Source organism: Xenopus tropicalis, chromosome 3 (genome assembly GCF_000004195.4).
Source record: "Xenopus tropicalis strain Nigerian chromosome 3, UCB_Xtro_10.0, whole genome shotgun sequence".
Lineage (NCBI taxonomy): Eukaryota > Metazoa > Chordata > Amphibia > Anura > Pipidae > Xenopus > Xenopus tropicalis.
In genome coordinates, this window is record NC_030679.2 from 109,511,063 (window position 1) to 109,517,062 (window position 6,000).

The following is a 6,000-nucleotide window of genomic DNA, read 5'->3' on the forward strand; positions in this document are numbered from 1 at the left end:
GGTGGAGCCCATAGAAAATATGGACAAACAGATGTGCATGTATCACACACAAATTCATTGCCTGCACACAATGTTTAAATTGTGCACAATAAGTTAAACTTTTCCACACAGGATCTTACAGGGAAAACTGTCCATATGTCATCTATAAGGTGGTCACAGTGGTGCCAGTTCTCTTTTATTCAGCTTGTTGCATTAACTGAATTTTTTTCATCCTTCAGTTTGTTTCAGCAATAAAAAATACACATTTCTACATATAGTTGCCTATTTTCATAGCACTCTGTGCTTAATTTAAGGGCACAAGCTTTTAAGTGCTCTTACAAATGAGCCTTTCTTTATGGGTTCCCCTGTGGTGAATCTCTCCTATGTTCCACCACAAGGAAGTGCAAGAGTTAACAGAGCGAATTCTTTGCTAACTGTTTGTACTCAATGCATCACACAGATGTGCCAAACTCATGTGTTCCTTTGTGGTGGACTGCTTAAATGAACTACCTCAGAGTAACACTCATGTGCAATGGTCGTGGCACCCTGCATTCTCCTGCAGTGGATTTCTTCTGCATTCCACGGCAGTGGATTGCAGGATGAAAAACAGTCAATTCTTCTAATCATTGAGGTGGATGCAAATGCCGAACACAGGAGAAGGCAAGGGAAAAATGCCTTAGAAAGCCTTTTTATGACAGCATTTTCAGACTTACAACTATGGCTGTTTATTAACATTTATAGGCTGTACATTGCAGATCCTAAACATAATGCATGGAATTATATTACTGCCATAGGATAATTACTATAGTAATGATACAAATACAACTTATATTACATGAAGCATATTTTATATTGGGGAATGTAATTCAGTGGCTTATGGTTATAAAACCCTTGCACAAAAAAGGATTAAATTTCCATTATAAAAACACATTGCCAGTGTTTCTTTGGTAACCTACTGTAATAGAGAATAGCTTGTCCTGGGTCTTAGTTAAGCAGGGAAATATGTGGAACAATCTTTTCTCCAGGTGCACTCAAAAGCTGAATCATAGGATATCCAACCTATCATCCCATGAATGAGCCGTGAATGAGCCGAAATATTGACAGCATATGGATCTCACCTTCCTACCACAATCCTGCTCCTATTTGAGCAAAGGTCTGTATTGCAATTGAGTCTTATTAAAAAGGTCAGTTTCTGCCAACTTCATTTTTGTGCTTTGTGAACCATTATTTTAATTTTCAATACGTATAATTCGTAAGTGCATGTATCAGTCACTATTTCTATGTAATCAGTATAAGTAATATGCCTTCTATTGTATAGCTTTAAATATTTTGGTCTCTTATAAATACATGCTATTAATAATAATAAGAAGAAGAATATTGCTGCAGTCACTCTACGCTAACAGGTAAGGTATAGGAAGTATTGGGAAGATGTATGAAGGAAGACCCCATAGAATATTTCAGGAATGTAGTGCATACCCATTTCGATTTTGGCATGTAAGCAAGTTTATCAGATGTATGACCCCATTTAGTACAAAATTATAGGGTTTGTCTTTCATTCCTAGAAATCATTTCAGCACATACGTAAATGGCACACCCAATTATTAGCAAATAGACTCTTCTGCGTATGCATATTGTACTCTAATACTAAAAACAGATTCACTAAATAATTGCAGTAGCTAATGGATTTATATTATAAAGTAATTTACAATATAATTTTGAACCTTTGACGTTTAAGGAGAACACCACCCAAAAAGTATATTTTGCATAATGAAACAAAGTGTAATTTTAAGCAGCTCTCAACTAATTAGAAAATTGCACTGCTAGCCCTGACTCCTGAAACAATGTATTAGGACATGGCGGAGAACTTACTTTTGCTATATTGCTTCAGAAGCCAGAATCAGAGAACAGAAAGGCATAAAGAAATACTACTTTCAGCTTCAGTTACAAAGTAGTATAGTAAATGAGGTTGAAAAACAATGTGTCCATAAAGTTAACCTTTTCCAAGTGAAACCTGCCTATCTGATAGTTGATCAGGAGGAAGGCAAAAATAACCATATCTAAAGCCTCTCCAGTTTGCTTTGTCTTCACTCCAAGAGCGTAATCAGAGCAGCCCAGATCAGCTTTATTATCAGCTTAGTTTTGTGTCTTTATTTTCTAAAAAGTTATCTCTCTTACATAGTTAAGTTGGGTTAAAAAAAAGACCAGTACTATACTATATATACTAATACCTTTACAAACAGACTAATTCAAACTAACTGTAGATCTTAGGACCACAATAGCCTTGGGTATTATGCGTGTTCATCCAAGCCCCATCACAACATCACTCGGAAGGGCATTCCCCAACCTCACTGCCCTCACCAAAAAAAAACACCTATGCTGCTTCAAATGAAAGTTCTATTCCCCTAGTCCAGTGCTCTCTAGTTTTTGTGGTACTGAGTGTCAGAATGCTTCTGGCCTATGTGGTAGAGGGCTGATAATGGAGGGCAGTGTTCTCCAATGTAAATAACCCAAACTTGGCCAGTTTTCGCTCTTAACTGAGACCTTCCATACCCTATATCAATTTAGTCCCTTTTTCTTAGACTTTATTCCATTAATATCCCTTTAAAGCACTGGAGACCAAAACTGCCCTGCATTACATTTAGAATGTAGTCAATGCATGTTGGACATTTGCTTAGAATTGCACTTCCTCACCTTATGTAAAAACAGGTGTTTGAGTGTATCCTTTTAAACGACTAGGGTCATACTTTGAAAAGTTAAGCCAATGTCATCTCTACAGGAGACTTTTTGCCTGTGCCCTTTGTGTGTACTGGACCTTGGCTATATTTTCACTTTTCCTTAGTCCCATGAAGATATTTAAAATCAGCCAGTTCTGCTCATGTACTGTATATGCAAAACACATCTGATTGTTTACTATAGTTACTAGCCCTGGGCAACGTTTGCACCTTTTGTCACATTACCCTGATGGTTTCTCATTTCCACTGTTATTAATACCATAGAATATAATAGAAGTCCCAGCCAGACTCAACCCATTTGCTTTGAAATAATGCTGCTGAAGGAACCAGTCGTTACTCAGTGCTGGCACACTAGAAAGATCTCCTTTTACAGGGTACATAGCAGAAATAACATGTTCAATGAATGCTTCAGGCATGATAAAATAGGTCTATTTCTGAAACTCGAGGACTGGTGCAGCGAGGTAAGGCAGGAACATACTTTGTGCTATATGAATAGGCATATTTACGAAAAGAGTGCAAAGTGCAAGAACTACACACATTTTTCCCCTTACTCTCTTCCACATAACTGTGCCACACTTAAAGGAAAACTATACCCCTCAAAAATGTAGGTCTCTATAAAATATTGCACAAACCAGCTCATATGTAAAACCCTGCTTCATCTAAATAAACCATTTTTATAAAACTATACTTTTTTGCAGTGTGTGCCACTGGATAATCATGAATAGAAAATTTATATTTTTAAGAATTAAGGGCCACCTCCTGGAGTCATACGAATTACAATGCACGATGTGCGCAAACCCATACATGTTAGGGCACACCAGCCAATTTATGGACAAAGTTCTGTCTTTTCATCCCACACTTCTTCCTGTTAGACCTGTATTATTTCTGGTCATGTGATCTCAGAGGGAGCACACAGCCCATCACAAAATGGTGGCTCAAGATTCTTTGATAGGTCATGATATAAACTATTTGTTGGCTAAGTAGTATTCATTTGGGGGTATAGTTTTCCTTTAAGGCAGTCATATAGTGGACCAGGGGTTGAAAGGACAGATACATGAATACAGCTGCAGCTCCTCTTTATTTCTTCAGCTGCCAATGCACAAACCGCTGCCTGATATACAAACTGACTAATATTTGTTGTATATAGCAGTATTGTGTTGTACTGTGCTAGCCAGAGTTCATAAAAAGAAAAAAAATACTTTTTATGGTAACCTGATACTGTTTATTGGCTCACTTTCCATGTCAGATTCTTATCTTGATGTAACTGCATCTATATATATATATATATATATATATATATATATATATATATATATATATATATATATATACTGTATATTCAGTTACTGTTTTAGAAATTGTTGTCTGATGCAAAGTTTGCATTCTTACATATAGTAGTTAGGCATTAAATGGTATCCCATCTATGGTACATAGATAACAAACAAGATCATTTGGCTAGCATACACAACAATCAGAGTATATCTTTACCCAGCTTTACATGCCCTTCAACCAGTTCTAAAAATTGGGGAGGGAAACAGAGGGATACCATCTCCACTTCTTAATTTCTATAAAATAGTATCCCCTTGGGGGGATGCAATGGTTTGGAATCCCCAACTTTTTTATTGTAATACTGGAGCTTTCTTTTGCTCCTCTCCATTTGTGCATGTAAATAAAATGGAAAGTTTAAAAAGCCGTATGCACTACTTTAATTTTGAGGTCCCTACAGGCCACATAATTTGGTAAAATCTATGCATACTGGGCATCAAACAGTTCAGTAGAAGGAAATAGCAAAATGGCTTTGTTTTAAAGTAGGCAAAACCAGAGTTTATTTTTGGCAATCTGTGCTATGTGCCATGCACATAGCATCCCTACACTTTTTTCACACAATTAAAGCACTACCTTTAACTGAGTGTGATTTAACTGGTACAACATCAAGTGCTTATAGGCACGACACTTGGAGCATGGTCAAGGCATATTTTCTGTCAGGGTATTGTGCTGGTAAGACGAGAATTTTTTTTTTAAGATGAGATGAGTTTATAGCTTTTTAACAGCTGCAATTCGGTGCCCATTTTTGCCCCCCTTCCTAGCAATTGTAAAAAACCCTATGATCTTTACAGATTATCTCATAGAATCTCTGAGAAGTTTGGCAAGTGCTCCAATTGATCAGTAAAACCCAGGCTTGTAAAATAAAGTAAAATTACAGGCATTAACTCCTGAACATGTTTTGTGCTATACCTAGCGCTTAGCACATAGGCCAAACCTTTTTTTATCTGCCTCCCTATTCTGTAGTCTCAGGGCAGGGCACCCAGGCCATTCTTTGCACATATTTTACAGACACAGTTTTATCTGAAATATTTTGGAATAAAAAAATAAAATCTATCTAGTTCTAACAGTTTTTATGCTTGAAAGTTATCCAAGACAGTTGCTTAAATATTTTTCTAAGAAAAGCACTACCAGAACCTATACAGGTATAGGACCCGTTATCCAGAATGCTCGGGACCAAGGGTATTCCGGATAAGGGGTCTTTCTTTTAAGGGGTAATTTGGATCTCAATACCTTAAGTCTACTAAAAAATCAATAAAACATTAATTAAACCCAATAGGATTGTTTTGCATTCAATAAGGATTATTTATATCAGTTCTTTTGGCTTTCAGTACCACCTCTATGCTGACGATACTCAGATCTATCTTTCCTCTCCTGATCTCAACCCAGAGCTTCTAACTCGCGTCTCTTCCTGCCTGTCCGCTATCTCCACTTGGATGTCCCAACGTTACCTGAAATTAAACCTCTCTAAAACTGAACTGGTTCTCTTTCCCCCATCCAACGCCCACATTGTTCCCGAGGTATCTATAACGGTTAACAATTCTACCATCACCCCATCTTCCCAGGCACGGTGCCTTGGGGTTATCCTTGATTCTGCCCTGTCCTTCACCCCTCATATCCAATCACTTATCAAATCATGTCACTTTCACCTAAGAAATATCTCCAAAATCCGATCATTTATCACCCAAGATGCTGCCAAAATTCTTATTCACTCTCTTATAATATCTCGCCTGGACTACTGTAACTCCCTATTAATTGGCCTTCCCCTCCAAAGACTGTCCCCTCTCCAGTCCATAATGAATACTGCTGCCAGGCTCATACACCTCTCCAACCGCTCCTCCTCTGCCGTGCCGCTCTGCCAATCCCTGCACTGGCTTCCCCTACCATCCAGGATAAAATTCAAGCTATTGACCCTCACATTTAAAGCAGTCCATAACTCTGCCCCACCCTACATCTCTGAACTCAT